Source organism: Bidens hawaiensis, unplaced genomic scaffold (genome assembly GCF_021521415.1).
Source record: "Bidens hawaiensis isolate Kalapana, Puna unplaced genomic scaffold, B.hawaiensis_p1.1 tig00018123_1, whole genome shotgun sequence".
NCBI classification, from domain to species: Eukaryota; Viridiplantae; Streptophyta; class Magnoliopsida; order Asterales; family Asteraceae; genus Bidens; species Bidens hawaiensis.
Window position 1 is genome coordinate 132,228 of NW_027492736.1, and position 22,795 is coordinate 155,022.

Below are 22,795 nucleotides of genomic sequence, written 5' to 3' on the forward strand. Positions count from 1 at the left end.
AAAAGTCCAAAATATTTTTAATGACATACGAAAAAAAGTGCCACTAAAAGCTGAAAAGTTTGTGTGGCGGACTAAAAAAGTGTCACTAAAAGGCTTTAGTGGTAACGCTTCTAGTGGCACTTTTTTTGTGTGTCACTCATTCCAACAAGGTTTTTTAGCGGCACTTTTTTGGTTTCTTGTGACACTTTTTGTATGCCATTAAATGGCTTTTTATTTGTAGTGTAATGGATTGTTTTAAAAACGATCCTGGTATAGATTTAAAGTTGTGCATTATTGGAACAAGGCGAAAAGATGCAAGGATTTATAACCTGCCAAAAACTTCTAAAGTTGCAGTGTTAATCGTTGGTGATATTGGTGACACAATATATAAGTGCGATATAATTGTAACAAATCAAAGCAAATCTGTAGCAAGAGTTAGAATATATATGAGAGACTCGTTTTTTACTTATGGTTAACTATATATTGTTTTTATCAAGAGTAAAGAGTAGAGATTGCTTATTTTGGATAAACTATATAAAGTTACAAACAAGACAACAAATATGGTTTATAAGAAAATATTTAGCAGTTTATGAATTAGTAATTTTTAAAATTTTAAATTATGTTTCCAAGCAATGTACTTTGATTCTTATTTTTAGTAAGTTTATGTTTTTAAGTACTTTGTTTACATACGAATATAAATTGCAATCATATCAAATAATACTCTCAATAAACTATAAAACAAACTTTTGTTATCTTAAATATGTATTTAGTTGACGATTTCTAATTTTAATCAGTGTTGTACACGGGTTAATAACCTAGTTAAAATAAAAACTTGAAATGTGTTTGATCTTAAAAGATGCAATAAGATGTGAGTGGAATTGGAATGAAAAAAAAAGTTGAATTTGCTAAATTATAGTTGAATTTGCTAAATTATCTCTCACACCTCCTTTGTGTTTTTCATAAGTATCTTCCCCGACGTCTACAAATCTTATATGGAACTCATCTCTCTATTAAGAGACCTTAACTCAACCTTGAGTTCATCATGTTTGCTCGATTCGCCTAGAACTTGACTTGGATTTCATCTTCACCACTAGAATTGTTTTATCGATGCTCAAACTATCGTCTGGGTTTTGATTTGGTTTTGGATGTTAGTGAAAGATCAAATAACATCACTTATGGGTTTAAGGAAATATGATTGTTTTTTTTAAATCAACTTGTATCGATATATGTTGTTCAATTGGTGTTCAAAGACTCAAAGTTGTTGTTGCGTTTTTGTTTATAGAGTAGACTATTTGTCGATGCAGGGTTTTTTGATTTGATATATGTGAGAAGTTAGGGTGACGTGATATGAGCGATAGACAAGCTACCTTTTTGAAGAGGTAGGTCCCCGCAAAGCCCAGTTGGATCCGCAAAACTCACCTTGAAGAGGTACGTCTGCGCAAAGACCAACTGGATCTGCAGGACCCACCATGCTCAGAGAGATTAAGACCTTACACGCAGTAAGCCAGCTGTCCTCGCAGGAAAGCCTCCCTTGGTACAGTACCCTGCCTGTTCCCGCAGCTATGGGTACAAGCCAAGAAGGAAGGCTACCCGCACTAACAGTAAGGCTACACGCATAAGGCACTAACTCTTATACTTCAATAATGTCACGTGAAGAAAGAATGAGCAGGGCAGGAATATTCCCGCCCAAAAGAGCCAGTCCGTACGCTTCCAGAAGATCTTTTGTACTATACCTACCAAGGTATGGAGAAATAGACAAGATCTTATAAAAGCGACCCATGAACCAATCACAGGGTGACAGCTCACCGACAATAGTACGAGGAGGAGCACGCTCCAGTACAAAATGTCGCTATCAGCCGCTGCCTACCCACCAACTCCCACCGTGGCACGAGCGTAGCCCATAGTTGGTGGAAAAGGAATATTATATACAGCTGGCCAAACCTGCTTGGAAACCTACCTTCGGCTATAAATACTTCAACACCTTGGAACGGTATCATCATCTTCTCTCTAGCTATTTCTCTCAATATACACTTATATTCAGAGCAATCTAGTTTGATTCTCACGCCGGAGGGTGGTCACAAGGAGGAACCCCTCTCCCCCTTCTCAGTGACTAGCTTACGGTGTCTGTTTTGCAGGTTAAGAAGAATAACCATCTTTGTCGGACCTAACCCTCGTGAGAAACACCTACTTAACCCTAAGATTATCCTTAATCTGCCGGGGTCACTTAGTGTTTCTTCATTGGCGCCATCCGTGCATTTAGCTAGAACTAATTCTTCTTTTTCTCAGTTTTTTCAAACTTCTCGAAAGATGGTTAAGGTTACTCCGATGCCAAAGCCACCGAGTGACCAAGAAACTCCGGTAACCACAACCCCAGCTACTGGGGGGAACACTGGTGAATACACGATTTTTACGAACACTACCCCGGTTACCCAAGCCGGTGCAAGTGCAGTAAACAATCCTCCCCTGGGATTCATTGATACCCAGGTGGAGAAACAGCAGACGAGGCTTCCCCGACAAACACTAGATCAAGTTAAAGCTTGGGTGGAAGCACGTCAGAAAGAATTCCAAGCCGAGTTGGACGAACGTTTACGTTCACTCCAACAGGCCAATGATGAATTCGGAAGCACTCGACAACATCTCAACATGAGCAATGATTGCGAGTATTTGGATGATGAAGATTGAGAAGAATCTGACAGTGACGCAAACCCTCGTCATAAAGCGAAAGGGAAGCGTAAAGAAGCAGACTTCCACTCGAGAAGAAATTTCGAGGGAACCTTCAAACCAAAGAACACGGGGGGAAACCCACGTGACTTCTCTAAAACTTTCAGACCAACTGTTGCGAATGCGGGAACGTCCAAATTTGCAAGGGACATTGCGGAAGCAATCGCTCCAAAGAGTGCCAAACAGATGTCCAACATAGGCACTTACAATGGCATATCTGACCCGGACGATCACTTGAACAGATTTATAGCGGGGGCAACCGTCAGTAATTGGACGGAACCCACATGGTGTTACATGTTCCAGATGACGCTCGTGGGGGCAGCCAGAGCGTGGTTTGATCGTCTACCGGTCCACCACATCTATGATTGGGCAGACTTCCAGCACAAGTTTAGCCAGCACTTCAGTCAACAAAGAAAATATACTGAAGAGCAATGGACGATCCTCAACTGCATCCGAGAGGAAGACGAATCTTTGCTAGACTTCATCACTCGCTTCAACTCAAAGAAGCTAAGTCTGGGCACTATAAGCGAAGATCTTGTTCGCGCCGCTTTCATCCAGGGCGCTGAGTACCCAGAGCTTATCCGCACGTTGACAGGTAAAGATGGCATGCCATCCACGTGGGATGCCATCATGACGGCAGCTAAACGCTTTGCCGAAACGGAGAAGCAACTGGGTAGAAATCTTCCCCAGAGCACAAACCTCTACACGCAGAGAACAAGAGAAAATAACGTTCGTACCGCCCGACAAAATAAAAAGAGGAAGCTTGGTATTTGGCAGTCAAGGATAAACTTTGACACCTCATCCAGCTCTCGCCCTCTCTTAGGCGGAAGGGACAACATGCACTCGTCGAACCGGAATCCCAGATGGACGCCACTCACCAAAAGCGTCACCGAGATATTTTCCACCGAGAAGCTCCCATGGCCAAAGGCTCCAATAATCCGACAGCGTCATAACGCTGATCAGAGCAAATCCTGTGACTTCCACGGGACAAAAGGCCACACCACGGAGGAGTGCACATCTTTGAAGGATATCGTCGAAACATTCGTCAAAGATGGGAAACTCACACACCTCGTGGCGTCAATCAAGAACGGAGGGAGGAATGACAATCGGTACAAGGGCATTGGACGAAAGCCCGTCGACATCAGCATTCACATGGTTCATGGCAACGTCAGAGGAAGAAAACGACGAACAACAGAGCCAAGTGCGTGGAAGGAAGCTGAAGTGCGCTTCCCGCGTGTGCCAGGAGGGCCCAACAAAGAAGGCCCCATAGTCATCAAAAGCCAGCTGGGGCACTACATCACCTCCCGCACTCTTGCTGATAATGGCGCGTCGTCAACGGTCATGTATAGGCAGTTCTTCGACAAGCTAGACGACGAAGACAAAGAACGCCTAGAAACAGTTTACAAAAACCCCCTTGGGTTTCCTATCCTTCCCCGTCACTCTCACGGACGGGAAGTACTCCCGCACAGAAGACGTGGACTTCGTTGTAATGAGGAAGCCACACCACACATACGACATTCTCTTCGGGAGAGATGGGATGGCAGGATTTAATGCCGTGGTGTCTTCGGTCCATGGGATGATGGGATGGCCAACAGCCGAGGGCGTTGCTATGATCACGGGCATTCCCCAGGTATGCATCGTATCTGTCTCATCTAAACCCAAACCAAAAATGGCTAAACCAACCACCTCTGAACCAGAAGAATGGGCCTTCAATGGCAAATACCCTGACCAGGCTGTTACCGTTGGCCCAACGATCACTAACCCCACACGCACCTTACTCAAACGCATGTTGCAAAAAAATGCCGACATCTTCGCGTGGACACCAGCTGACATGACTGGTGTACCTCGAAGTAAGGCTGAACATAAGCTCAAGTGTGACCCGGCGTTTACGCCGGTCATACAAAAGCGTCGCGTAATGGGTGCTGAACAGGCTAACGCGTGTAGAACCCAAGTCAAGGAACTCCTTGACGCATGCATCGTACGCGTTAGTAAATATCAAACATGGGTTGCAAATCCCGTCATGGTACCAAAAACCAACAAACAATGGCGCATGTGCATAGATTTTAAATACCTAAACAAAGCATGCCCCAAGGATTGTTACCCGTTACCCGAAATTGACCTTAAGGTAGATTCATTAGCACCGTTTCGCCTTAAATGTTTCCTTGATGCGTATAAAGGATACCATCAAATCTACATGGCTGTTGACGATCAGGATAAAACCGCATTTCGGACGCCCGATGGCACATTTTGTTACCAAATGATGCCATTCGGACTTAAGAATGTCGGGTCCACATACCAACGCCTGATGGACAAAGAGTTTCATGCCCAAATTGGGAGGAACTTGGAAGTTTACATGGATGACTTGGTCATCAAAAGCCTCGAGCCAGAAGCGATGTTGAAAGACATCGAAGAAACTTTCAACACGCTCAGAAAGATAAACATGAAGCTCAACCCGAGCAAGTGTTCCTTTGGGATGGAAGAAGGGAAGTTCTTAGGAGTCATCATTATCAAAGATGGCTTCAGAGCGAACCCTGAAAAGGTCGAAGCCATTATGAAAATGGAATCACCTGCTACCATCAAACAGGCTCAGACACTGAATGGACGACTAGTCGCACTTAACCGCTTTTTGGCAAACCATGCGGATAGGTCGTTCCCATTCGTGTCAACATTGAGAAATTGCTTGAAGAAAACGCACTTCCGCTGGACACCAGAAGCGGAAGCAGCTTTTCAAGAGATTCGGTCACGCTTGATCGAACTCCCAACACTCACAGCACCAGAAGTGGGGGAGGAATTAATTCTCTAACTCTCCGCCACAGACAGAGCAACTGGGGCAGTCTTACTAGTAGAACGAAAGGGCGTCCAGATGCCCATCTACTATGTAAGCCGCGTCTTAACAGACGTGGACCCAGTACTCCACCCTGGAAAAATTAGTCTTAGCGCTTGTACAGGCTTCACGCAGGCTAAGACGATATTTCCAAGGCCACCCAATCACCATTCTCACCAACTTCAAACTTACAAACGTTCTAGGAAAACCCGAGTTGTCGGGACGCCTAGCTAAATGGGCAATTGAGTTGGGAGAATACGCGATAAAGTACAAGCCAAGACCAGCCATAAAAGGCCAGGTCTTGGCCGACTTTATTGCAAAAGTCCCCGCTTCGCGGGAAAAAGAGTGCCAGGAAGAGGCTCAAGCCTCTCCAGCACAAGACATTAACGATGTCTGGCGACTCTACACTGATGGAGCAGCCAACAACGAAGGTTCAGGCGCAGGGTTGAAACTAACTAACCCAGCAGGCCAAGAATACAATTACGCTATTCGGCTGGATTTCCCAAGTACGAATAACGAAGCGGAGTACGAAGCATTCTTGGCCGGATTAAGAATTGCGCGTAAGATGGGGGTGAAAAACTTGGAAGCCCAAGTGGATTCCATGCTAGTAGCCAACCAGATAAACGGGACGTACACGGCCATGAACAACACAATGGCCCTGTACCTCGCACAAGCAAAAACCCTTATGCGCGATTTCAACGATTGCAAAGTTATGCACATCAAGCGAAGCGAAAACAAATCTGCGGATGCGTTAAGCAAGCTTGCATCGTTAGCCTTCACCCACTTGGGAAAAGACATCCGCGTTGAACTTCTTGGAGCACCATCAGTCCCGCACAAGGAAATTTGTGTCATCCAAACCGGCACGGAAACATGGATGACACCAATCATAAATTACCTTGCAGCGGGTGTACTACCAGAGTCAAAGACACAGGCAAGAAAGATACGCTGTAAATCACTGAACTATCAACTTGTTAATGACATACTTTACAGGCGTAATTTTTTTGGCCCACTCCTCAGATGCGTTGACGACCAAGATGCTGACTACCTCCTAAGGGAAGTACACGAAGGCATCTGTGGAGTACACGCAGGTCCATGCGCAGTTGTAGCTAAGCTAAACAACGCGGGATACTTTTGGCCGGAAATGCATACGGATGCGCTGACGTACATCAGAAAATGTAGATCCTGCCAGCTCTACGCACCCAACACGCATCGCCCGAAGAACGAACTTGTTCCAGTCACTTCTTCATGGCCATTCCAGAAGTGGGCCATCGATGTGACAGGCCCATTTCCCATAGCAGCAGGGAACGTTCAGTTCCTAGTGGTAGCCATCGACTACTTCACCAAGTGGATAGAAGCAAAACCCCTAGCCCAAACAACCGCAAAACATATCAAAAAATTTATTTGGGAATTTATTATTTGTCGTTTTGGACTTCCACAGAATTTGGTGAGCGATAACGGCACCAACTTTGCTGACCAGAAGCTACAAAAGTGGCTGAAAGAGCTTCAAATCACCCACACCTTTACCTCAGTGGCACACCCGCAGGGTAATGGTGAGGTGGAAAGAGCAAACAAAAGCATCGTCGACGGCATAAAGAAAAGACTCTTGGAGCATAGATCCGACTGGGTGGACGAAGTTCCACACGTCCTTTGGGCAAACAGAACGCAGAAAAAGGCAAGCACGGGCGAAACCCCGTTCAGCCTCACATATGGCACTGAAGCCATGGTTCCAGTCGAGATCGGTCTACCCTCTCCAAGAGTCATGACTCAACCAGAAGACAATGATGCGGAAAGACGGTTAGACCTTATGCTAACCGAAGAGCGCAGAGACTTAGCCGCAGCGCGTGAAGAGAACTACAAGCGACAAATGCAAAAGTACTACAACACGCGGGTGAAACTCTGCAACTTCAATGTCGGAGACTACATACTGCGTAACAACGAGGCTTCAAACCAGGAGCGCCCAGGAAAGCTGGCCCCGGTCTGGGAAGGGCCATACATTATTAAAGAAGTTCTGGGAAAGGGCACATACCGGCTCGAAAGGCTCAATGGCACCCCCATCCCAAGAACATGGAATGGAGCTCAATTACGCAGATGTTACATGTAGATCAATTCCAAACTTGTAAAGAAAAGGCCTAGAGCCACTTCTAATGGAAATGATTCTCCTTATCACATTGATGTTGATAGCCTTGCCTTTATACTTATGAACTGACCACACTGATATGCTGGTATTCACCGCATAAATAAGTGAGGGAGGAAGTAAGTCGTTGCGTGTGGAAAGCGGCACAACCCGCATAAACACAAAAGCAGCAAAAATTTCTAAGGGGAAGATGAGGAAAACCTTCACGCAGGTCAGACATAGATGAAGTTTGGTCATCCTACTAAGTGAAAGTAACGGTCCTGCCCGCACAATCATGATAGAGGAAACAGAACATTAACCTATCATCTGACACACGTCGAAAGGTTAACTTATTCAAAACACTTAGAAAATTGCTAAGTTAAACTAAAATATGCATGAACAAATCATAATGTTTACAAGGCAAGGCGTTAACAAAACATTTATATTCACATTAAAAGCTGTTCAAACATTACAAAATGGCCAGGTATCTACCCGCCTACAAAAAATACAAATCTATCCTAACGGCTAGGAGGAATCTCAAGATTCAGGCTTCGGGACCACTCCCTCCAAACCCACTTGAACCCGCACCATCAGTTGGCTGCGGCTGTTCAAGGAAAGATTTGAGAACAGCTAGCCCGTCATCAGTAGCAGCAACTTCGTTCACCTTCTCCACAACCGGATGAGAGAAAGCAGCATACTGGTTCACAGCTTGGTCGTAGGCAGCTTCAGTATCAACATCATGTAGAGGAAATTTGGAAGGCGGGATGCCTTTCTCTGCAAACCCTAGACCAAGCAAGAAACCAGCCTTTTCTCCATCCTCATGAGAAGTGTTGAGGGCTACACTCATGGCATCATCATAGGATGTGTTCGCGAAAATTTGATGCACAACCTACACAAAAAAAAAAAAACTTTTTTAAGTATAAAGAAAAAGAGCAAAAAGCAAAGAGTTAGGGAGCTATGCGTACCTGCGGCAACGCTTCTCGTAGAAGCTAATCCATATTGGACAGAGCCTCTTGAAGGGTAGCTTGAGCTTAATCGCGGGCGCGTTCGGCCTCATTCCTGTTTAGGTTGGCAAGCAACACGTCCTTGGCAGCAGCCTCTTAAACGCCTTTAAGCTTGCGCTCAGTGCGATCAAGCACACCCCTCTGATCCAAGAGCTCCTGTAGCTTCTTGGCATCCTCCAAAGCCAAAGCCTCATGAGCCTGCTGAAGTTTCTCCAGTTTGGCTTTCAGCTCTTCATTCTCAGCGCGCATAGGCTCAGCAACAGCTTCAGCTTTGGTGGCCCTTTCAGTTGCATTACGCGCAGTTTCCTTAGCCAACCTAAGTTGTTCGTTAATAGCTTGGGTAGCCTTGGAACGGGCCTCATGCGTAGCTTGAATTTCGGCCTCAAGATCCTTGAAGGCCTTCTCTTTCTCCGCAGCGGTGGCGGCAAGCTTCTTGTTCTCCTCCCGCAGCGATCGCACCTGAGCCCCCTCCAAGCTACGCGCAGTCTTTAACTTGTCGTTTTCACGACAAAGTAACTCGACACGCGGCTGCATCCGGGCGAGAAGGATTCGAAGCTTAGTGGACAAGCGGCCTTCCTGGTAGCTAACCATCGCCTCCCCCAATGCACCACTTGGAGCGGCATGGCGTGCCCATTCGACGCAGTCTGCGGCAGTCCGGAGAGTTGTTCCTCGGCGGATATTCCACCTTGGAGCATAAACCTCATTGGAATCCGAAACTGCGAAAACAAAAAACAGTTAGGAAAAAATGACAAGAATGGATAACAGGCCAAAGTAGTCCCACGCACCTGTAGGGTCGATAACAGGCCGATAGCCGCTAAACCCATCACCCGAACGAGGTCAAGGAGATGGGAAGGAGGCAAAGATTGGACCCCCTCATCAACAGAGGTAAGTCTAGAGGCCCCAACTCCAAACATACCTGAAGAACCGGCCAAGGACGAGGTAGTCGCTGACGCCGAATGTGACACTACAGAAGCCATTGAGGTAGAGACCATCGGAGATGAACTCATTTAAGATGAACTCATAACCGTGGTAGCCGCCGCAGATGAGCTCGTGGAAAAAGTCACCTCCGGTCCGGTGAATGATGTAGTAAAGATGGCACTGGCTGCCGACGGAGAAGTTGAACTGCTCAACGCAGCAACGAAACTGGACGCCATCGTCGGCACAGCAGCCATGACAGATGACGTCATAACCGGAACAGTTGCTTCAACAAGTATGAGCAACTGAACCAGTACCAGAAACAGGCGCAGCCGCCTGGGTCATCGCCTCGGATAGGTTGACCAAACCTATCGTCGTGGGTCCTGAACCGCTTCCTCCCGCACCGCTCTCGAAAGCAGATAAGTCCACTCCTGCATGAAGAAAAACAAAAGATATAAAAAACAAAGGCGGAAGGAAATGCGGAAAAGGTACACAAAAAGTATACTTACTGGTTTTCTTGATCTTGAAAGCCCTGACAGGCGGAGATGGACCCGATGAAACTGGCCTCTTCACGCCAGTCACCTTGCAGCGCTTGGTGGCTCGGAAGTGACAGCCGTTGTCTCAACCTCTGAGATAATGGCCTCGTCACCACCACCAAGGTTCCCCGCCGCCTCCTCACTTTCAGTCTCGGAATCAGACTGATTCCCCAAGTTAACGAAGGTAGCAACCTTTGTTTTGCCTTTCGCGCCAGCCGCCTTCTTCTTCCTCATAATAAAAGGCCCATCTGCGGATCCCTCATCAGAAGATGACAAGATGAGAGGAATTCCAGCAGAAGTTTGAGCATGAAGAGGACGAGGATTAAAGAACTCCTTACCTGGCCGAGTGGCGCTTAAAATCTCGTGGCCTGGCGGGTAGACCTCTACTAATCTATCCGCAGTCTGCTTCAAAATGGGCAACTCGTTCTCATCAAGATCACGAGTACCCAACCGCGCGGGACCACCAGTCTCCCGCGGGTGCAAGAGCGAATGTAAGTCGTTCCCCTCTGAAATGAAAAACGATAAAAATGTTAGAAGAAAAACCCTAAACCAACACAAAAGACGGGGCGTACCAAAAGGAAGATAGTTCAAACCGTATTCGAGAACGATGGGTATTTGCGGCGTCCCGGACCCGGCATCCTTCCACACGCGGCTCATCCCAAGCATCACCATCCCAGACTCCGCGAAGCGATAAACCGGAGTCTGAACCTGGGAGATCTTGGTGAACCATTCCGTCTCCTAGTAGTTGGAGGCGTGAAGGTTAGGAAGTGCCCTCCCATTCTTGAACGTCATCGCGATGGGGACGACGTGAGCGGAAATGTAGAAAAACTCCCGCTTCCAAGAACGAAGACTACGCTCAGTAGCGCAAATCTTCAAACCCTTGATCCGAGTAACAAGGGTATACCAACCCTGGATGCACCTCCAAGTGTAGAAGGTCATCAGGCGGTCGACGCGAGGCTCGATACCCAAAATACGGCACAACCATTCGAAATGGCGAACTTTGGCAATTGCCATTGGGTGCACCTCCGTCAAATGAACACCGTGTTTCTCCAGAACACGGTACACGAACTTCGTTAATGGGAATCTTAGATTCCCATATAGGAAGAACGAAGCGTAGACCCCTATCTTGCCCTTATGGGCATCGTATACGGTCTGGTTGGCCTCCGGGAACTCTGGCTCATACGGCTCCAGCAAGAACTTCTTGACGATGTAATGGTATACATCGACAGAAAGAGTACACTGGCACTCGCCAGCAGTACTCTTATCGTCCTTATCGGACGTGGACGTCGAGTTCTCGAGGTAAACGTCGGACTCCTCGACGTTAACCTCGGGGTCATGCGTAGAAGAAGACATTTTTTAAATGTTAATGAAAGAAAGCGGTTTCAGGAGAATGCTCGCCGGAAAAGATGAGTATTCGCCGGAAATCGCTTAAAAGAAAAAGAAAGGTGAAGTGAAGGTATGGGACGAGATACACCCTCTCCCCCCTTATATACTCATTGCAATGAATGCGATGAATTTAATGCGGATGAGAGAGAAAGCGCAGGCGCAATGACACGGCGACACGTGTGGATAAAGCAAGCTGGCAACAGGTGTCGGAATAGCGCGTGTCATGAAACTCGCGCCCACGCGCCTGAAAAAGCGTCCTGATTGATCACACGTTGTCACGTCGTCATAATCTCCTGCACGTCCTGAAACCGTCAGAAGACGCCAACGTCCCTTCAACCGTTTGGACTATCATTATCCTTTCACCATCTCTCCGAATTCCAAAAAGATTCAAAAAGATTCAAAAATAAGAGGGAATATACCCCCTTACCTTGGAAAGCGAGAAACCATAAGACAAGTGCGGGTACAGTGTCAAGGCGAAACCCTTCACATATTTAGCACTTGCAGGGAATTGAAGCCAAGAAGATACCTTGGAAAACAAGAAACCATAAGACAAGTGCGGGTACAGTGTCAAGGCGAAACCCTTCACATACTCAGCACTTGCTGGGAATTGAACCCAAGATGGATCTTATGGGTCATGCTTGCGGAAAGGGAAATAACACCCCCGCATGGCGGGAACGTTGAGAACTAGATTGTTTGAAGCTTCAAGGTGGAATTGGTTGTTTAACATAACTGATCACTATGTCTAAAACTACCAATACCCCGTGGAGAATCTACACAAGTGAAACTCAACGCTCCCGACTTGCGAAGAGGTTACACACCTACCCGCATCATACCCAAAGATCAGGCAGAAAATTCGGGAACTTCTGCAAGTGACATTAGGAAAACTGCGGGAAGAATCTTCACGGAAAACCTTAAAAAACGAAAACCCCCTTTTCAAAACCCCTTGCTTAAAGTCCAAAAGTTCACCTCACTTATTAAAAACTCATGAGAAGAACAATGGACTGGGGGGACTTGAAGAGGTAGGTCCCCGCAAAGCCCAGTTGGATCCGCAAGACTCACCTTGAAGAGGTACGTCTGCGCAAAGACCAACTGGATCCGCAAGACCCACCATGCTCAGAGAGATGAAAACCTTACACGCAGTAAGCCAGCTGTCCCCGCATGAAAGCCTCCCTTGGTACAGTACCCTGCCTGTTCCCGCAGCTGTGGGTACAAGCCAAGAAGGAAGGCCACCCGCACTAACAGTAAGGCTACACGCATAAGGCACTAACTCTTATACTTCAGTAATGTCACCTGAAGAAGGAATGAGCAGGGCGGGAATATTCCCGCCCAAAAGAGCCAGTCCGTACGCTTCCAGAAGATCTTTTGTACTATACCTACCAAGGTATGGACAAATAGACAAGATCTGATAAAAGCGACCCATGAACCAATCACAGGGTGACAGTTCACCGACAATAGTACGAGGAGGAGCACGCTCCAGTACAAAATGTCGCTATCAGCCGCTGCCTACCCACCAACTCCCACCGTGGCACGAACGTAGCCCATAGTTGGTGGAAAAGGAATATTATATACAGCTGGCCATACCTGCTTGGAAACCTACCTTCGGCTATAAATACTCCAACACCTTGGAACGGTATCATCATCTTCTCTCTAGCTATTTCTCTCAATATACACTTATATTCAGAGCAATCTAGTCTGATTCTCACGCCGGAGGGTGGTCACAAGGAGGAACCCCCCCCCCCCCCTTCTCAGTGACGAGCTTACGGTGTCTGTTTTGCAGGTTGAGAAGAATAACCATCTTTGCCGGACCTAACCCTCGTGGGAAACACCTACTTAACCCTAAGATTATCCTTAATCTGCCGGAGTCACTTATTGTTTCTTCACTTTTAATCATGACTAGATCCGTCAATGGTTTTCACGTTTCGATAGGCAAAAATAAAACAAATACATGAAATTTGTAGTTATAGCTTATTGTTCCGTAGATAAACTCTTGTTGAACAGAAGTACTTCATTGTAAAAGTATCTAAAACAAGTTATTCTTTTGAGAAGGGTATCATCATAAATTCATAATGTAAACTCTCAAACTTTGTCACGCTACATCTACAATTAGAAAGAGTTTCCAAACTTCCCTACACTACTTTCTACACGTACAACTAACACAAATTAACGTCAAAAACATCAAAACCTGTCGTTTAATACGTTACAAATGTCATCGAATAAATGACCCCCTTGTATTTCTAGATTGATAGATCTCTAATCTTTGTTTAGCTTCAACCGCGAGTGTTTCTAGGTTCGAATCCTGTGTAAAATGACCTTGTTTCAACGCCCATTCGATCACTACAAGCACGTCGTCTTGAGCTAGTGTCTCGCTATCGGGAACATGCATTGCAAGGTAACATAGAAGGATAAGTGCTAGAGCTTGAAGAGAGTGTTCCCCAAAATAGGTCAACTGAATCAAGTGTTTAGGCCCTCCGCTATCGATTATCATCTTGCAGTGGTTTACGTGTAGGAAGTTATCGGGGCACGCGAACTTGATGAGTGTGATGATTGATTCGGTTGAAACATCGGTTTCCGTGTTTTCGAGGAGCCTTACTATGGGGGGGATGATTCTTGTTTCTGTTGCACGAAACGTTCTTGCCAAGTGTCCAAGTGATTGGATACCGGGGACAAGAAAGTCCGAGTTTGCGTTTTTGATGATTTTGAGAAATTGGTCAACCACCGGTCGAGCAGCGGGAGATGTTGGCTTAAATCCCGAATGTCTTAACTCAACGTGTTGTTCGGCCACGGCAGTGATTTCAGTCAACGCCGTGGCCGAATTATACTGTATTTCATATTCACCTTTTTCCAAAAGTACCGCGAAGCAAAGAAGTGCTCTGGACTCAGTAATACTTTTACAAATCGTTACATTTCCCGCACAAAGGTACCACAAAGCCCGAGCCGCCATCGCCTTCATTTGATTTTTCGTGGTCGGATCTTCTAACTCCCTCGCTCTAATGCTAGCCCCGATTAACGAAAGATGTTTTCGACTGCTTTTCGTATATTGTGGCCTATCGGTCCGGCTCTTTCTCGATTTACCATCCATTGTCTTAGTCACCACATTGTGCATGTCGTTTGTTATCGACACGCTCGGACGCATAACTTGGCCCTTTTCGTGTCCCTCGTTCCCGGTTTTAACATTATTGCTCGCTTTTGTGTCCATAACCACCGTATGCATCGACTTGCTAGCAATAGCGTTTTCACTTTTTTCTCGAATCGACTTACTAGTGATAGTGTATCGACTATGTTCTTGAATCGTTTCGAAGGCAAGATGACCGACAAGCAACCGAATCACATTGTTTTGCAAAAAATGTTCTTGGCATTTCGGGTAGTTCGCGGCTAGCTCCGAAACGGCCCATGCCACGACTAGTTGTACTTTCATATGCGAATATTTCAAAATTTTCGCGAATATGGCACACACACCCGAGTTTATAATATGCTCGACGCTTTCAGGATTTCGGCCTAGTAGCCAAATACACCGAGCCGCGTTTTCCTGCCCGTCTTCGTTGGTGGCACCCCGCCCTCCTCGATTATTAACTTCCCGTATCTCTCGTTGTCCCTCGCTAACGAAACAAGCGACACCGCACCCTCGGCCCGCTCATCCATCGTACCCGAACATAGAATAGCGATTTGCTCCCAGATTAAACACAACGTGGGGCTCGTTAGCCGCAATTGGCGGCAAGCCGAGATACTCGTCGTCCTGATCATCGGACGGGGTGGACACCCGAAGGAGCCACGACACGTCACCGATGGAATTCTCCAACTGTTGTTGGGTCCTGCGAATAACCGCACTGGGGATAATCTTAAACACGCGACGAAGCCCGTTTCGGCTACATTTATAAACAAGATGCAACGTCTTTTCGAGCGCTTGTTCGGTCTCCTCCACAATCCGACGCGTGGGCCGTTCGTATAAATCATTGCTCACACGCGCCACCTGCCGAAGGAGGCTGGCGAGCTTCTCGGTTTTGGCCTTGATCTCGGCGCAATCTTGTTTAAACGAACAAACATATTCGGAGGCTTTAACGACTTGGTCTGCTAACTGTATCGGCCTAGCGATGATTTGCTTAACGATGTCCGACATTGCCAACAGCAGACCACCGGCCTAGCTCCACGGTGGTTGGATGGTTAGAAATGCTGGTTGGGTTTTGAAAGAGAATTTGACGTTTGATTTGATATTATGGGGTGGTGGTGTTTATAATAATAATATTATGGGTTTGCATGCGGTGGTTGTGGCGGATGGTGATGCGTAAGGATGGTGATTAGGTGTTGCAGAGAGCATGCATTTTGGTGTGCCAAAAATTGTAATCAATGAATTAGCATGTTTATAATCTTTGGACGGATCTCGTACAATAGATGACATTGTGTTTGTTTTAACAACTGTGCTTTGGGTGGGTCGGAACGGATTTTGTGGACAGGTAAATATTTTGTTACTTGTAATTTATTAACGTGTTGAGTTATGATTAGAATTTTTAATAGAGTGATTATGTGTATGGTTTAATTGGATACAGGTTAGTTCATTTATTGACCGGTTTTAAGCACGCGTGCAAAATACAAACATAAAAGTGTTTAGTGATTTAACTAAAATGTAGAGTGCTCACACGGTCATTTTCTTTTCACTCTTGGTTTTGTAAGGTTGGACGGATCAAAAACCGCCAAACGGTTAGTCATCTATGCACATAATCCGTCGAAACCAGAAATCACCGGCGGCGGTGGTTCGACACTAGCTATCCACGTCCACATCGTCTACCCACAAACACATATACAAGCCTCTCATCTTTCAGTGGGTTGCAATAATCGGATCACCATTTTCTGTGCAATACCCACAAGGGAGGTGCGATGGTGGTGCACCGCGTACGTAAAAGTACTTGGTGGCCGAAAGGTGTACTTGCACAGTGCCCAACCACCCTAATTGTTAATCAGATAATCAAATAAAAAACTAAAGAAAAGTGAAGTACGTGTGAATATGATTTATGAGAAGTACGTGGACCCCACACTCTATTCTCTCGCGCATGTTTACACAATATCGCCCAAAGTGGTCAAGCCACCCGTAACGCCCCTCTATAAATCCTATAAAAGTTTGGATGTTGAAATGCCGGTGAGGTGAACAGGGCGTCACGCCACCACTCTTAGTACGAATAAACTAAAGTGACAATCTTACAAAATTGTGGTGCAAGAAAAATCGTTCTACATGTGATATATATGGGAATCTTCTTGTTTGGGTTTTAGTTACCCAATATTACTTCAATAGCTTAATTCGAATCCAAATCAATGAACATCAAGTTTAAATGATACACAATACATGTTTTATGAGGGAATCTATAATAATAATAATAATAATACTAATCTATTAAATCAATACAAGTCTTCCACAAGTCATTCTACTAGGTTGTTCAACTATGCCTCCAACTCACCATTTTTTCATTCTAAGAGTGTCTCTAATGCTGCCACGTGTCATACTCACTACACACCCAAAAAACTTATATTTGGAAGATTTTTCATAACCCACCACTAATTTCACCATTCATTTTTCTCTCTAACCTCTTCAAGAACATACGAACCCTAATTCCGTCGCTCATATCCAACATCGAACGTCTACACTATTTATCAACAATTGTTTAATCTACCATGTTTTTCTTCACTTCCAAGTTTATTGATGTCTTCAATTGGTTCGATTATGTTCAATTGATCGTTTCTCAAAGCAGATGTTATAAGGTTTTTTTTTGTCAATTAATGATGATTATAACAGATTGATTCTCCGATAAATATATTAAAGGTAATTAACAATTCATTCTTGCACATAGAGTGAGTTATTTATTATAATATCCGATGAATATATTCCGGCCAGTTTGTTATAAGCATATTTTATGTTTTCTGAGATTTTCCGGCCAATTTGTTATTGTTTTGTTTAGTGAATATTAAGAAGTGAATTTCCGTTCAATTTCTTAACTTTTACAAAGTCCAATTTTTTATTGTTTTCTTCGTCCAATTCTTAAATTTTTCGTCCAATTTCTTATTGTTTTGTTTACTAGATATTAAGAAGTGAATTTTCGTCCAATTTCTGATTTTTTTTTCCGTCCAATTTGTTATTATTTTCTTTACTAAATATTAAAACATAATTTCCGTCCAATTTTTTATTTTTTTCCGGCCAATTTTGATTCGGTTTTATCAAAAGTCAGAAACTTCGATTTAATAATACAATTGTTTTGAATGTTTAATAAATTTGTTTGTAAATTATTTGTTTCATATATAATATAAATCTTTAATATTTCATAAATTTAATTATAAATTTACTAGTTTTTTATTTATATTTACTAAATTATAAATTTACTAAATTTACTATATTATAATATTGATCTTTAAAATACATATTAAAGTATAATATTGATATTCCAAATATAACTTATTCTAAAATTTTATAAAAAAATAAATATACATTAACTTAATCCGTTATTAGTTGACGTATTTACTATAATCTAAAGTTCAAATTATATCTAAAGCTTTGACTATAAAAACAATAATTAAGGAAATAATTTATGATTTTTTTTGTTATTATTTGATTCCTAAATTACTTAATGTATTATTATTAAATATTAACTAATTTTCGAAAAACCTTACACATGGAAATATTAAATATTAGAATATAATACATTCTAATAATACTTTTTTTGTAATCAATCAGTTATTTTGGACATGATTATATTGAATATAATTTATTTTTTTTATTTATAATATTCAATGTATAATTATTCTAATAATAGTATTTTTTTTATAATCAATATGTTATTTTTGAAGATAATTATTTACAATAAACCAGTTTATTATATTCAAACTTATGTTTAGAAAGTTTCTATACATAATACATTTAACAAAATTAATATTATCTAATCCTACTATGTTTTAATTTGTGGTCAAAATTTTGGATTTCAAATAAGAACAAATTAAATTCTTGATTGTTTTTACAAACTATTTTTGTTAAGCAGTCAATAAATTAGTTTAAAACGGATTTGACATTTCCATAATAACAAATTATATTTCAAAACTTTTTAGAGCTAAATACATATTTTTTTAATGGGTCAGCTAGGGTTTGATTTTCCTTTTAACGCACACACACACACACACACACACATACTTATTTAGCAATCTATTTTATGATAAATACACGAAAATACTATTATTACCCCCTATATTTACTAATATGTTATGTAATTTTTCAGGTCTCGGACTTCATGTATGTTGAAGTATTCCTTATAGATTGCAATTTTTCGATGTTGATTTAATTAGATGCTTAATTTTTAATTAATATTTGTTTTTTTCTTATGTTATAAGTTATAAAATTGTTTTAACTTTTTATTTATCTTTGTTAGTGTTTGTGTGTTTTTGTATTTGAATTTACATAACAATTTAATGTCTCATAATTTATGTTAAATTATTCTTTTTTATATAAATATGACATTTTCATTTTACTAAACTTATAATATATACATTAACCTAAAATACTTTCCAGTTTAAGGTTAAACATCCATTATAATACAAATTAATAGTTACATAATGTTATTTGAAGTTGAAAATCCGTCATTAAAAATATTCCAATATCAAAATACTAACAAGATTTTTTTTAAATTAAATTATAATATCAATCAATGGTTACACGATTCTAATTAAATTTGAATTCAATATTATATTATAATAATATGTTAATTGTGTCAAAACTATTGCTTAAAATAAAACTATTTGTTCCTTAATATATGCATAATTTTTGGTATAATAGTTGTAAGATGAAAACCTTTTAATTATGTCAAAATGGACGCTTAAAATAACTCGCATTAAAAATTTTTAAATCTCAAATTACTTTCTGGGTTAATATTTTTTGAATAATTCAAGATTATATTAAAATATTTTAATTATGTCAAAAATGTTGCTTAAAATAAAACTCTCGGATCCTTAATTAATGCCTAGTTATTAGCATAATAGTAGTAAAATGATAATATGATGACTATCTCTATATATTCTTATCATAAGATTCATTCTTTCATTCCAAGGATGTACAAAGAGATTTATGATTTGTTTATAAGTTTGTAAATTGTATTTGTACCTTTATTTCTCTTATTAACAATACATTAAATTGATTTTGTAGTGATTTTAATTTTCTTCTTTGTAAGTATAAAAAATTACAACACATTTCTTTCTATTTCGATGATTGTTTAATAAACAATTATGACTTCATATATCATGATGTAGTTTTTTATTGATATGTCTTTTTGGCTTCATGGATTAAGTTAGAAAGATGTTTTAAGTTGACATTTTACGTTATTTGTTGTTGTATGTTATTTTATTTTAATAAAATCAACAATGTAATACCTTATAATGAATGTAAAATTATTTGTTCTTATAAATATTACACTATCAATTCATTATTATTAGTATTATTATTGTTGTTGTTATTATTATCATTGTCGCTATATATATTTATATACAATTTTCATGCGTATGATATACAAGTTACTAACCATTGAAAGATATTGAAATTTTACATTATTGTTTGAGTCTTCGTCTCCAATTCTTCCAACGTTATAAAAATACATTTTTTTAATATGTGACAACATTTTGTTCTAAAATTATTTTTATACACATAAAATGTATAATGATATCGGTATGAATGTTTTGTTTTAAAATAAATCAAACACCAAGGTTTGGTTTGCAAATTATAGTTTATAATTAATAGTATATAAATATATCAAAATCTTATTATAAAATTCATAAATAAAAATCATTATATAATATAACTCAATTTACGTATTACATGTTATATTTTTTTTACTTTTCTTATAACTTTCATCCGTGTGTAACACGGGCTTTCATTATTAAACATGTTATTATTTTAATGATATATTTAATTTGGATAATATTGTTTTTTTAAACTTTTAGGTGGTAAAGCAAAATAAGTTTCTTTTGTTAGAATATTTGAAGAAATTGATGGTGGTTTAACATAAAAGAACATGTTTAGATATTTTTGTTGATGTTTTTTTTGTGGTTTGGTGTACACTAACTTATTGTAACCTTAAACTTTTAATATCTAGACATTGTAAATGGTTAACGTTTTGGTCTGAAAGTTGAAGAAGTTTTGTGTGCTTGAATTTGTTATTTAATTTTATTATGTTTGTTGACATATTTTTCCACCCGTGTGTAACACGGGTCTATACCCTGGTTTTTAATATAATGAGATGTTATAAACCGTTTAAGGTGTAACATCCCGTTTTCTCGTTTTATCAAATAAATAAATTATGAGTTATTATGAGTCGGGCTTGTGTTAGGTTAAATGGATAAGAGTTATTGACTTGGGTTAAAAGGAAAGTTGAAAAGCCCATGGGCTTAAGCCCATGACTCCAAAATATATAAACCATAATCACCCCTTAATCTTTCATTTCACATATTCCATACACCATCCAAAACACACACTTAAGCTCTCTCTAGTTTCTCTCTTTTCTCTAGCCGAACCTAGAAGGAAAACCGATCCCGATCCAAGGTAATGATAATATGATAGTGTATGAACTCAAACCCGTTAGACTTAGTTGCGAAACGACGAGCTGACACCTTTAAACCATTAAAGTCATGAGATCCGGGTGGAATCGGGTATGAACCGAACCAAAGATGAGCTTAGGGGTCACCCTAGCTCAGATCTGGATCGAACGGGACGAAAAACGGTGAAAAACGAGTAAGATCTCGTTTTTCCAGAAAAACCACGGTTTACCGGCGACGACGGCGCCGGAAAGGCGGCGGGTATGAGGTTAACATGTCAGAGAATGTTTCTGACATTCTCTGACCTAACCCTAATTCGTTAACGGATAGTCAACGAACTAGAGGTAATTCGTCAAGTTGATTCGTTAACGGAAGCTTAACAAACTAACCTAATTCGTATGCCAATTTTCTAAGGAAAGAATAAGGAACTAGCCTTAGTTCGTATCCAGATTCATTAAGGAAAAGATAGCGAGTTAACCTCAATTCGTTATGACCATTCGTTAAAAGAAGATAACGAACTAGAAGGTTCAATTCATTACAGAGGGGTCATTCGTTATGAGGTCCAATTCGTCAAAGGACCAGTTCGTTATGATGAGTCAATTCGTTAAGAACCAAGTAACGAACTAGAAGTTTAATAAATGATAGAATGGTCCCTGGACTTAGAAAAGGAATGATTTAATTGCAAAATAGCCCTTGAACTTTATTAATATATAGAAGATACCTTAAAGGATTAAGAAGTTAATAATAATAATAATAATTAAAATCCTAATGGAAAATGTGTTAAGACAGTTAATGGAAACAATTTTTTTTCAAGCCAGGGGCTCTTCCCCTTGGACCCCGCTAGGGGCTGCCGCCCCTAGAACATGGACCCCCGTTCGTTGTGGGTAATAATTAAACTAGAAACGCGATATGGGTAGTGATAGTTAAATTGATACATGTAATTGTTATACAGTTAGCCATGCACAACTAAAGAAAGGGATTACCATAAACAGTGAACGTAACCGCATTCAGGTGAGTTTGTAGCCCCATTCCTTGTTATGTTTTCGGGGCTGTGTGCATACTCGATGTGATTTGTTAATACACTTATCCTAAGTGATAAGTGTGTGCCTTATGTGAATTATGTGAAAGGTATGATTGACTGCTTGTCAGTATGTGAACGATCTTCGGATATTGTACATATTGTCAAGTTGTGATTATGGATATAATACTATGCATAATGTATGAATGATATGTACGTTTGTTATGAATGAATGTAAGAGGTAGCCAGGTACAGAAGAAAGGGACTGAGCCCTAAAATTACTCAAGGTAGAAAAGGGACTGGGCCTAATAATACTTAATGCAGAAAAGGGACCGAGCCCTTTATAATCTCGAGGCAGAAAATGGACTGAGCCCTAATAATACTCAAGGCAGAAAAAGGGACCAGACCCTAATAATATCCGAGGCAGCATATAATAATGTAAAGTAGAATTTAGAATAAAGTATGAAGGTAAGTATATATATCACGTACGAAGTATGAGAATATAAAGTATGTATAGAAGTATGTAGTAAATGAATGTATTGTACGTTGTATGATTAACTAAAACTCACTCAGCGTAGCTGACTTTTAGTGTCACACCCCCGACCAAAGGCGGCGGAACATGCCGGGGTGCAACGTTGATTGGACAAAAACACAAGACACTATTAAAGTGTTTAATATTTAATCAACTCGTTTAAATTTCACATAAATCATAAAATGTCACATAACAATATTCTTAAGACAAATACAACA

General features: G+C 41.1%; 1 pseudogene; it reads right to left on the reverse strand.

Annotated features, from left to right (window-relative positions):
* Nucleotides 1-13,657: 13,657 nt before the first annotated feature.
* LOC143555386 (uncharacterized) lies at nucleotides 13,658-15,615 on the reverse strand (annotated as a pseudogene).
* Nucleotides 15,616-22,795: the final 7,180 nt, after the last annotated feature.